The sequence below is a fragment of the Dipodomys spectabilis genome, unplaced genomic scaffold (assembly GCF_019054845.1).
Source record: "Dipodomys spectabilis isolate Male_0828 unplaced genomic scaffold, ASM1905484v1 ptg000008l, whole genome shotgun sequence".
Classification (NCBI taxonomy): domain Eukaryota; kingdom Metazoa; phylum Chordata; class Mammalia; order Rodentia; family Heteromyidae; genus Dipodomys; species Dipodomys spectabilis.
In genome coordinates, this window is record NW_024870685.1 from 621,692 (window position 1) to 634,640 (window position 12,949).

The following is a 12,949-nucleotide window of genomic DNA, read 5'->3' on the forward strand; positions in this document are numbered from 1 at the left end:
CCTTGCTCTTGTTGATGTAAGGAATTATGTTAATTGATTTTCGCATATTGAAGCAGCTTCGCATCCCTGAAATGAATCCTGTTTGCTCATGGTGTATGATTTTTTGGATGAATTGTAGAGGTTGATTAGCCAAAATTTTGTTCAGAGGCTTTGCATCAATGTTCATCTAAGAAATGGGTCTATAGTGCTCTTTCTTTGATGAGGGTTTTGGGATGAGGGTTATGATGGCTTCATAGAATGTGTTCGGTAGTGAACTTTCTCTTTCAATTTCATTGAAGAGTTGGAGGAGTATTGATGTGAGCTCTGCTTTGAAGGCCTTGTAGAATTCTGCTGTAAAACCATCTGTTCCTGGGCTTTTCTTAGATGGGAGGTCTCTTATTGCTGTTTCTATTTCAATGCTTGATATGGGCCTGTTAAGATGGTTTAACTCATCTTGGTTTAGTTTCGGCATGTCAATATTTGCCAGGAAAAAAATAGGTCCATTTCTGCCAAGTTCTCAAACATATTAGCATAATGATTTGAGCAGTATTCCTTTATAATGTTCTGAATCTTGGTTGGTTCTGTAGTGATGTTTCCATTCTCATCTCTGAGTTTATTAATTTTGGTGTGTTCTCTTCTTTTTCTGATAAGATTTGCTAAGGGTCTGTCAATTTTTTCGAAGTACCAACTCTTTGTTTTGTTGATTCTTTCTATAGTTTTTTTGGATTCTAATTCATTTAATTCTGATTTAATTTTAATTATTTCTTTCCATCAATTGGATTCTGGTTTATCTTGATGCACCTTTCCAAGGAGTGTCAGATCTCATTAAATTGTTGGTTTCAGGTCTCTCCAATTTGTTAATATAGGAACTGAGAGCTATAAACTTGCCTCTGAATCATGCCTTTGCTTTGTCCCAGAGGAGCTGACAATCTCTGTGCTAGTTTTTGTTGAATATCATGAACATTTGAACGTTGTTTCTAAGCTCTTCCATGACCCACTGGTGTTTCAACACTGTGTTTTTTAGCCTCCATGTGTTACTGGACTTTCTTTGGTAGTTTTTTGTGTTGAGTTCTAATTTTATTCCGTTTTGGTCTGAGAGAATGCAAGATATGAATTTAATGTTACTGAATTTTGACAAGTTAGATTTGTGACCTAAAATGAGGTGTATTTTGGAAAATGTTCTATGTGCTGCTGAGTAAAAAGTGTACTCTGATGTTGCTGGATGAATATTCGTGGATGTCTACTAAATCAGTTGATGTATGCACTTGTTTAGATCGGTGGTTTCTCTGTTGAGTTTTTGCCGAGTTGATCTATTTATTGGGGATTGTGGTGTGTTAAAGTCCCCAACAATTAATGTCTTTGGATCTATGTGAGATTTAAAATGGTATTTCTTGGATAAATTTAGGTGCACAATTGTTTGGCAAATATTTAGAATTTTAATATCCTCCTGAAAGAGAGATCCCTTAATTAGTATGTAGTAACCTTCTTTATCTCTTCTCAATAATGTTAATTTGAAGTCTATTTTATCTGATTTTAGGATTGCAACTCCTGCCTGTTCATGGGGGCCGTTTGCTTGGTAGATTTTGTTCCAGCCTTTCACTTTCAAAATGAGTTTGATTTTTATTGGCAAGTTGTGATTCCTGAAGGCAGCAGATAGAAGAATCTTGCATTTAAAACCAACTGGACAGTCTATGCGGCTTAATTGGAGAATTACATCCCTTAATATTGAGAGAGAGGACTGAGAGGTATTTGGGTGTTCCTACCATTTTATCCACCTTCTTGGGTGTTACACTTACTGGATTCTTCCTATGCTTCTTGGATTCTGTTTGGGTATGTTTTCTTGGCCTTTATTGTGGTCTTGTTGGTTTTCTATGTTTAGGACATCTTTAAGTATCTTTTGTAGAGCTGATTTGGTGGAGATATATTGTTTGTTTTTCTTTGCTATGGAAGATTTTTATTTGGCCTTCAATTATGAAGGAGAGTTTAGCTGGGTACACTATTCTTGGTTGATAGTTGTCTTTAGGGCATGGCATACATCATTCCAGGCTGTTCTTGTTTTAATTGTCTCTGTTGAGAAATCTGAGGTGATTCTACTTGGTTTTCCTTTATAGGTGACTGAACTTTTCTCCTTGACAGCTTTAAGGATCTTTTCCTTGTTCTGAATTGATCTTTTGCGGATTATAATTGGAAGATGGGATGTCCTGTTCCTGCCTGGTCTTTTTGGAGTTCTAAAAGCTTCTTATATCTGAATATGCCTATCTTGTTGCATGTTGGGAAGTTCTCTGCTGGGATCCTGTTGAACAAATTTTCTAGATCATTAACTTCTGTCTCTATGTGCTCCTCTACACCCATTTCCCTCAAATAAGGCCTTCAGATGGTGTCTTCCAAGTGTTGAATAGATCCATCATATTTCTTGAATTTGTCTTGGATAGTTGTATGTTCTTTCTCTATAATACTTAGGCTGTCTTCAATGACAGAGATTCAATCTTCTGCATAGTCTAACCTACTGTCAAGACTTTCTACTTTATTTTTCATTTCTTTTCCTTCTAATTAGTCAGTTGTTATGGCTTCAAATTCTTTGTTGGAGCTTTGTTTTAGATCTTGTATGAAATTCTTTACTTCCTTAATTTGGTGTTCAGTGTTTATTCTCAAATCACTTTGTTGATTGGTTATGGTTTCCTTAGACTCCCATTCCTTCTGTTGGGCTCCATTCATCATCCCCTTTGTGGTCTCCCTGACTCCTTTCAGTTGTCTGTTTATGGATTCCACGAGTGCCTCTATTGATCTTTGTCTATGCTCATCCCACTCTTGCAATTCTTGTATTACTCTTTGGATTTCTCACGTTCATGCAACTTCTGTAGTTCTCTTTGACTGATCTCAGCCTGCTCACACAATTCCTTTATTTCTCTTTGAGTGTTCTCAACCTGTGCACACAATTCCAGTATCAATCTTTGAGTAGTTTTCTCAAGCCCATGAGCTTCTTGTTTTGATCTTTGGTTTGCCTCCTCTCTCTCCCAATCACGCTCACACTGAGTCCTTTGCAGGGTTTCAATCTTTTCATTCATCATTTTTACCAGTAGTGTTTGTAGAACTTTTTGGGAACTCTCCTCTGGATTATTCATCTGTTATATCACCTGATTATCTTGAGTGGGAATTGAGATACCTGGACTTGCCATTTTTCTTGTGCTTTTCTTGCTTATTCTGCCCATTTGGGATGAAAGTAATTTCAGTTTTGTGCTAGAACACCATTTTAAGGCAAGCATCAACCAAAGTCCTGTAATTGCATAGTCAAATGTCTGCAGATACAATCTAGTTCAACAGATACAGTCTATTCAACATTAAACAACTATGTATTAATGGGCTAAGAATACCAAAGAAGAATTTGACAAGCCAGAAATTATTATGTTTAGGGAGAAAGGTGGGGAAAATAGGGTTAGAGGGATGTGGAAAGGTAAAAGGAGAGTGAAATTAACCAAGTCCTAATCTCGCAGAGGGAAATGGATTGGAAAGAATGATAGGAGAGAGAGAAGAAAACAAAATTTAAAAAAAGAGACAAGAAAAAAATGGAAAGACAAATATTTAAATTTAAAAAGTGAAACTCTTAAAAGTAATGAAAATTTAAAGAAGTAATATTGAGAGAAAATGGAAAAACAAAAATATATATTTAAAAAGTGAAACACTTATGAATTATGTAAGTTTATAGATGAGATTGAGAGAAGAAAATGATAAGATGAGAGGAAGGGAGGGATACAAAGGAGACCTGAAAAACTAAAAAATAAAAATACTTCAAATATTTTATAGGTATAAATTGATAATACTGCTATTAAGGAATTGAATCCTAAGAGGTTTTGAATTGAGTAATACATTTTTGGAATAAGTATGTACACAATGGAGGATAAGGTGTTATAATCAATGACAGATATATATGAGGATGAACAGAACAACAAATAATTCATGCAAAAAGAACAAAAGATGAAAAAGTAAAACTAATGTGAAAGAAAAAACAAAAAACACCAACAGGTCAGTAGAGATTTTTTTTTTAAAAAAAAACAAGCCCACACACACACACATATACACCTAAAATAAAAGTTATAAGAGGAAGAAAAAATGATTAATAAAAACAATTTTTATAATTCAAAAGTAAAAATTTTTAAATGATACAAAAAAAGACTTCTTTGATTTTGTTTTTGGGGGGGTTGATGGGAAGATCCTGTATCTCCCTTGTGTCAGTAACAAGTCTCTTGGTGGAGTCTCTGGTTTGCTTGTGGTGTTTGGTTTTCTCTGGCTTGATTGGTTTTTTAAGTCAGTTTGTTTGGACAGGCAGAAAAAATTCTGTTGGTTTACCCAGAAGTTTGTGATAGTCCTCCCAGGCTACTTCAGTGGGAGTGAGATCTGCTTTGAGTATCACAAAAGAGGGAGATGGCTGTTTCCTCTAATTTGGAGTTGCTGTGAAAAGCCTGGGTTCTGGGTAAAGTTGAGGCTTTTCAGCAAACAGTAGCTTTTCCCTGAGGGGCTAGCTTCTGAGACATTCACAGAGCCCAGCCTGGAGCCATTCTCAGGGCTTATGTTTACTGAGTTTCAATTGATTGTCAGGGCTACTGTAGGTAGGGTCAGCCTCTAGTTCTGTTTACCCAGTGAAGAAAACCACACCTTCCTTGGTGTAGCTTTCTCTGCCTCTTTGTGGTGACTTTCCCATAGGTGGCATTGAGAATGGCAGGTCAGGGTAGTCACTTGTGACTCGCTAAATGACTCTTTTGTTTTCATCAAAGGACTGAGTTGGAGCTAGCTGCTTAGCCAGGTCTTTGTCTACATCAAAGATGGATATCTCAGATGTTGGGGGAGGGGTGGCCTTCCCTCCTCTGCTCCCTTTGAGAAGGAGTGAGAATGTCAGTTTTGTACTCAAGCTGGAGTGTTGGTTCCAGGGTAATCTCTGGTCTGCTATCTGCAGGGTAAAGCTATCTGCTACTTGTCAGTTCTTGCTGGTGTTGAGTAAAATCTGCTCGCCCACTGCATCTGGCACGTTTGTCCCAGACTCTCTGGGTTGTAGGTATGGCGGCTATGGATGCCACCACAGCCGCCACAGCTGCCTCAGCCATGGCTGGGGAAAATGCTCAGATCTGTCTCCTTACCTGGATTTTCCCTCTCTGGCCAAACTCTCTGTACTGAGATGGCACACTTGGTGTGATTAGTACTGTTCACTGGAACACTAGAACTGCTTTCTATGGGAGAGCTTGTTTAGTCACCAGATTCTCCTCTGCCATCTTCTCGAAATTCCTGAAGGTGTGTAAATATTACTGGAATTGTTTTGGAATAAATAATGTTCACCTTGACTATCTTGAGAAAGAAGAATTGGTTTCTCAGCACTATAGGTAAGAACTTGAGTGAAAGAAACAAAAGGAAAAATGAGGAACAACTCAACACATACATTCAAAAGAACCAAAACAACCCAAGAAAACACAAATTAACCCAGTGCTCAAGAACCTGCAGGAAATGCAAAGATTTTTTTAAAAAAAGCTATGATAAGCTTATGAAAATCCTGACTACATGGGAGTCTACTGTTGTGAGGATAATGGTTAAAGCTCAGACTGGACAGAAAGATCTGTACACAATGCCAGGCACTTGTTATTCTAAATTCCAGGAAGAATAACATGAAGTAGACTGAGCCCACGATCATACACAAGTAGGAAGCAAGATTCTATCTGAAAGTTAATCAGGATAATTTAGGGCTGGGGACATGCCAAAGTGGTAAGAACATCCATTTAGGAGACACAAGACACTCAATTCAAATTCTAATAATTTGGGTATTAAAGAAAAAAAGCTATGACTTTAAATAATGGGAATAATTGCAAGATTTGAATATTTGAGTGGAGAAAAATCCATTTGAGTAGAGATAGAGTTTACCCATGTTGCAATGCTTTCTACTTAAGTGATAATATTATGTGGTCCTTCAGACATAACAGAGTTACCTTGCAAATGAGCATGGATGTGCATTTGGGTGAAGGAAATACTCTACTTACACAGGTGTAAATTAAATACTTTTTGGGGGTAGATTTTAGTTCTTGTACTAAGAGCCTGGGTAATATCTCTGAGTCTTTTCTCTCAAGACTATCACTCTTCTACTTTGAGCCACAGTTCCAATTCTGATTTTCTGTTGGTTGTTTGGAGATAAGAGGCTCATGGACATTCCTGCCCAGGATGGCTTCAAACCATGATCGTCAGATCTCAGCCTCCTGAGTAACCAGGATTCCAGGGCCTGAGTCGTCCATGTTTTTAATAATTTAGTAAGTTGTACAGTTATAGAAGTTATAATTTATCATTATAACCTTCATAATATATGTGTGTATATTTATATCAATGAATACATATATAAATATTTTAACATATTTTTGTATCTATAGTAGATTTATGAAATCATCCTTCATTATAAAATAACATGGAAACAAGTTTAATGAGAAGCAAAGCAAAAGGAATTGTCACGTTTCTTGTTGTTGAATGAAATATGAATTGTGAAAATCAGTTTGAGAAAACCATTTAACAAAATGGATAATGGCTATTTATTCAAATCCCTTTATTTGCCCATATTGTGCATCCTCACACATGAGTGTCAAAGTCAAACCACACTTTTTTGCCTTTGTATTTAAATCACATGTTATAATTTAGTGGATAGATGAAGTAATCAATTAAAGATTAAAATAATAGTAAGTGATGCTATGAGTTAGAGCTGAAAATTATTTTAAATATGATAATAGGTAATTAAATTCCAGAACTCTTACTTTTAATCTATTGTCATATACTTCATTCCCACATTAGGGAAGTACATAGAAGGTTCTCACTAAATTATGTATAAAATTATGAAAAAAATGTATTAAAAGAATATGGGCATATTGGGGCTGGGAAAGTGGCTCAGTGGTAGAGCTTTTGCCTTGCATGCATTAGGCCCTGGGTTTGATTCCTCAGCACCACATAAGCAAAAAGAAGAAAGCCAGAAGTGGCGCTGTGGTAGAACGCTAGCCTTGAGCAGAAAAGCTGAGGGACAGTGCCAGAGGGGCCCAGAGTTCAGGCCCCTCGACCGGACAGAGAAAAACAACAACAAAAGAATATGGGCACAGTGTGGTTTTAGCTGATTGAGACCTGTAGGGGGTAGTGTGTTTTTGAGGACTTGAAAAACGTTGTGATGGAGATGAAGGAAGGGATGTGCTTATTCTGGAAAATTGGCTAGAGGATTGCTCCCAGAAAAATAGTGATGAATTCTTCCAAAAGGTTAGAGTAAAATCACTCTCACAATCATGTTCACTACTGCACTATTCACTGTAGAGAATTTATGGAAACAGTCCAGATGCACTTTAGCAGAGGGATGGTTGGAGAAAGTGTTGCACATATACACAATTGGATTGCACATATCCATTATAAAGACTGTTACAGCATTTGCAAAGAAATGGATAGATCTAAAATTATATTAAGTAAACAAAGTCACAGCCAGACACAAAAAGGACCCATATTTAGCAGCCAGAATTTTATGCTAGTTAAACAACAATATTAATCGAAGCTTGCTATTTGGGAAGGAGTATTTAACAGGTGAAATTTCTTATAAAATTGAACTTTTAATCCAACAAAATCAATACCAATAGACTATCACTTGGAAAATGTGAGGGGAAGTCAAAGGGAAGAAATAAAGAGACTTATGGAAGTAGAGAGTGAAGTCATAATATTCAATGCAGATAGTATGAAACTAGAAAAAAGGAAAGTGGGTTGAGGTTTGGAAGGATGTTAGAAAATTATGTAAAGATCCATTGTACTTACAAATTGATTCGTTAAATGGAAAACCATTCGTACAACTATTTAATAAAAATATAATTAAAAACAATGGAGACATCTGATCTTAAACCATCAGTCAATATGATATTTCTTCTCAGAAATTTTCTTTGCAGGTATTTTCCTCATAATGACAGAAAAGTGAACAGCTCAATGAATATCAATACATCACTTTGTATATCCTAAATAGATACAATATAAAAATCACAGTAAAAATATTAGAATATACACATGATAAAATAACAGGTAGAAAGTGTCACGACCACCTCGACCAGCAAGGAAGCCGCAACACTGACCTCTTCTCTCTGCAGTTTGTTCAGGACCTTTGAGCAATCTTCTGACTGACCCCGGGGAGAATCCCACACAGCCTTAAATACCCGCTGGGTAGCCAACCCTGATACACCACGTGAGAGACATCAATAGGTCCAGGTGCACGGAAGCAAGCCAGATTCTATGCCTTAGCCATATAAGGAGTTGTTTACCACAGAGAGCACTCGCCATCTGGAAGGCGGAGGGCAGAAGCCGACACCATCTTCAAGGTGCGGCTGCACGCAGCTCTCTACAGTTCCCCCTTTTTTATTTTGCAACAGGCAAGAGTAGAGGTCTGATCTCTGTAGAAGAAATTTGGGACATTGTACTGATCCTCACTCAGGTGTTATCCACCCGATGATTACCAGACCCGTCCGATACCTTCTTCACAGAGGTGGGAGTTAGGGTATCAACCCACATGCAATCAGACATGCTCTTCTTGGGGCCCACGACCTCGGTGGACCTCAAGTGCAGTGGTCAAGCCTCACATCCTGTGCTCAAAAAGGGCTAGTAGCAAGCCATACATGGGGGGACTGTCCTGCTTCAATGGCTGTAAAGGCTTGGATAATCATGGCTGCACTGCGACACTGAGAACCTCTAATTTGGCAAATGCACCACAGACATACCAAGGAGGCTAATACCAGGAGGCCTGTCAGGGCTCCCACACCCGCCCACTCCTTAAGATGATTCATGGCAGCGGAGATCCATGAAGATAACCCCTCCGCCAATCTGGCATCCACTCAGGTCGAGTTCACCTTGACGATGGCAACCCTGAGCTGTTCCATCAGGCTGTCGAACTCCCCAGTTCAATTACCTAAAAGATAACTAGACAACTGTTTAGACAAATTTGCAGCGTTTTTTGAATAGGTTTTTTCCTGGGCCTGAACTCTGGGCCTGAGCACTGTCCCTCAGCTCTTCAGCTCAAGGCTAGAGCTCTACCACCTGAGCCATAGCACGACTTCTGGCTTTATTTTCCTGCTTATATGGTGCTGAGGAATCGAACCCAGGGCTTCATGCATGCAAGGCAAGTGCTCTACTACTGAGCCACCTTCCCAGCCCCCCTTCCCAGCCCCACTGAGCCACTTTCCCAGCCCCCCATGCTCTTCCCCTTTTCACTGCCTGCCCCCTCCAATCTTCCTTCCTGCAGCATTTCCAGGGCGGCCCGACCATTCTCCACCGACCCACCTCAGCGCTGGTCCTCAAGACAGCCTCTCAGTTTCCATATTGGTCCCACTCCGCTCTTAAGCGTTCTCTGCTCAGAGGCAAAATCTAGGTCCCTCCCTAGTTTCTCCCAAGAGGCCACCGTGAGGCTTCTGGAGACAGTGAACCACGGGGCAACGATGTCACATTCATCCAAAAATCTCTCTAAAGTACTCTTTTTTATTTTTAACTTCTTTGAGTGCAGTAGCTCATTGAGAGCCAAAAAAATTGGGTGCGAAGAAGAAGCGCCCATGTTTTAAAAATCTTAACCTGGTAAACAATCTTTTACTTTTACTTTCGGCTATTCTACGGACTAGCCTCGGGTTCTCACTCTCTATCTACAGAGAAGAGCAAAAATCCCCCCCGCTCTTGTCGCGGATTCCCCCTTTTACCTGGGAACTTACCCCCCACTCTTGTCGTGGATTCCCACTTTTCCTGGGAACTTACCGGTGCACCACCCTGACCGCAGAGAGTTCTGAGTCCTCGTTGAGGTTATGGCTGAATCCCTGTACGGGCCACCAACCTGTCACAGACCACCTCGACCAGCAAGGAAGACGCAACACCAAGCTCTTCTCTCCGCAGTTTATTCAGGACCTTTGAGCAATCTTCTGACTGTCCCCGGGGAGAATCCCACACAGCCTTAAGTACCTGCTGGGTAGCCAACCCTGATATGCCATGTGAGAGCCATCAATAGGTCCAGGTGCGCAGAAGCAAGCCAGATTCTATGCCTTAGCCATATAAGGAGTTGTTTACCACAGAGAGCACTCGCCATCGGTAAGGTGGAGGGCGGAAGCCCGTGCCATCATCAAGGTGCGGCTGCACGCAGCTCTCTACAAGAAAGTATCAAACTCATTGTTTTCCAAGTACTTTACCTTTGGTATCTAATTTAATCCTCACAATAATCCCATAAAATGGAACTACTTCTATTTTTAATTGTAAGATGATGATATTTAAGTCTTCAGAGTTGGAATTACTAGTACAACATTGCACACACGGTAAATGTTAGCCTGAGTTCCATTCCCACCATATGAAATAACCTCATTCTATTTTATAACTAAATACCAGCACTCAGTCTACTAATTCTAGGAAAATTTCCCAAAATTATTGTGCACACTCTAATAATATTTCACTTTATCTTTGTTAGAAAATAGGTAACTAAGGCAGACACCGGTGGCTCATGCTTATAATGCTAGCTACACTGGAGACTGATACCTGAGGATTGTGGTTCAAAGCCAGCTAGGGCAGGACAGACTGTGAGACTCATCTCTAATACACCACTAGTAAACTGGAAGTGGCACTGTGGTCCAAGTGGTAGAGCGCTCGCCTTGAGTGGAAGAGCGCAGGGAGAGCACCCAAGCCCAGAGTTCAAGCCCCATGACCAACAACAACAAAAAAAGAAAATAAATAACTGTAATATGAAAATTCCAAGTTCATAATCAATTTATACCTCACTGGTGAAAGGAACTGATAAACTATAACATTCTTGATTTCTAGCTCAAAATAGTAGAAATCATATTTTATCCCTTCACTCAACGCTGCACTGCCTGGGGAACCCATCTCTGGTTAGCACAGTCTAACTGAAAGAATGACCTGCCCAATTCCTGATGGAAACAGACTGCAGGTCTTTTGGAGCAATCATTTCCACATTGTAGCTCACCTAAATTGTTTACCATTAGAAGTATTTTGATTGCTTTTTATACCCAACATTTTGAGAGAAATGTACTATTTTAAAATGTTATCAAAGAAAAATAAATAAAAATCACTTTTGAGCCCAGATAAATATTTTACCTTTCATATACCCAAAAATGCAATCTCACCTATCATTAATGTTAGGCACGAGAGGTTGAAAATCATAGACACCAAGACCTAATTATGAATTAAAGACTCTCCAACTTGTGAATACAATTGGTTTAAAAAGACATCAATACTACTGCATTTTTAAGTCCCTATGATAATGATTATGATTCCCTATGATAATGATAATGATAAAATATTAACATTTAAAAATAACTCATTTTCTTGGGAATAGGACACAAAACACAAGGTTAAACCTAATCATTTTGAAAGACCTTTATTTATACTAAAAGTTCACTCATAACTATAAAGATTCTAAAACTAACTGAAGTACAGAGGAAATAATTTAACTGCATCATCTACATTCAATGGACTGTTAATAGAAAACCAAGTTATACTAATAATTAGCTTACCCAATTCACTTACAGTCTTTTATTCTATTCCATTTGCTTTCATAAAAACTGGGTTTTCATAAAATGAAGCATAAAAAAGCTTTTATACCCACTTACATTTTCAAATCATAGCAATATTTATTTCAGAAATGTTAGCTCTACAGTCAATGAACTGAAATAATACTAAAATATTCAAAGGGTTTTCAGAAATTGCAAGACTTGCTCTGGGATGTTATGTATATTGGAAAAGATATTCAAAAAGCCTTATTTGGTAAAGTTGTCATAGTTACTTCCACAAAAGAGCCATTAGTAAAGATCCCTGTGCATGTACAAAACACCTTCAAATGCATCGACAATCTGGACATGACACATGCTTTTTGTTCATTTTTGAAAGGAATATCTAACAAGCATATCCACAATACTTATTTTCAATAAATAAAATGGGATATTCAAAGGTAATATGGGTTTGATTATCTCTTAATGAGAATAGATATAATATTGCAAAGAAAGTGATTTTCAACAGAAATCCGGAAAGAGTTTATCCAACTTGTGTTTCACAAGAATAACCAGACAGTAATACCTGTTTGGTCAAGTCAGTCCAAATCACTCCATGAGTGTATCTTAAAAGTAAATCCAATTTATTGTGAAGGAGAAAAGATTAATCACCTATAAAGGGAAACCAATTAGAATCACCTCAGATTCCTCAGCAGAGACAATCAAAGCAAGAAGAGCCTGGAATGATGTAAGCCATGCCCTAAAAACAAGCAACTATCAACCAAGAATACTGTACCCAACTAAACTCTCCTTCATAACTGAAGGCCAAATAAAAACCTTCCATAGCAAAAAAAAATTGAAACAATACATCTCCACCAAACCAGCCCTACAAAAGATCTTTAAAGATGTCCTACACATAGAAAACCAACAAGACCACAATAAAGACCAAGAAACTGTACCCAAACGGAGAATCCAAGAACCACAGGAAGAACCCAGTTTTCGCAGCCCCCAAGAAGGTGGATAACATGGCAGGAATTCCCAAATACCTCTCAATCCTTTCTCTTAGCGTTAACGGACTGAACTATCCAATTACGCGACATAGTCTGCCTAGTTGGATTAAAAAACAAGACCCCTCTACCTGCTGCCTTCAGGAGTCACATCTTGCCCATAAAAACAAACACATTTTCGATGTTAAAGGTTGGAACAAAATCTACCAAGCAAACGGCCCCCATAAACAGGCAGGAGTTGCAATCCTAATATCACATAAAATAGACTTCAATTAAAATTTGTGAGAAGAGATAAAGAAGGTCGCTACATACAAATTAAGGGATCTCTCTTTCAGGAGGATATTACAATTCTAAATATCTACTTGCCAAAAAACGGTGCACCCACATTTACCCAAGAAACACTACTTTCCCTCAAATCCCATATAAATCCAAAGACATTAATATTGTGGATTTTAACACACC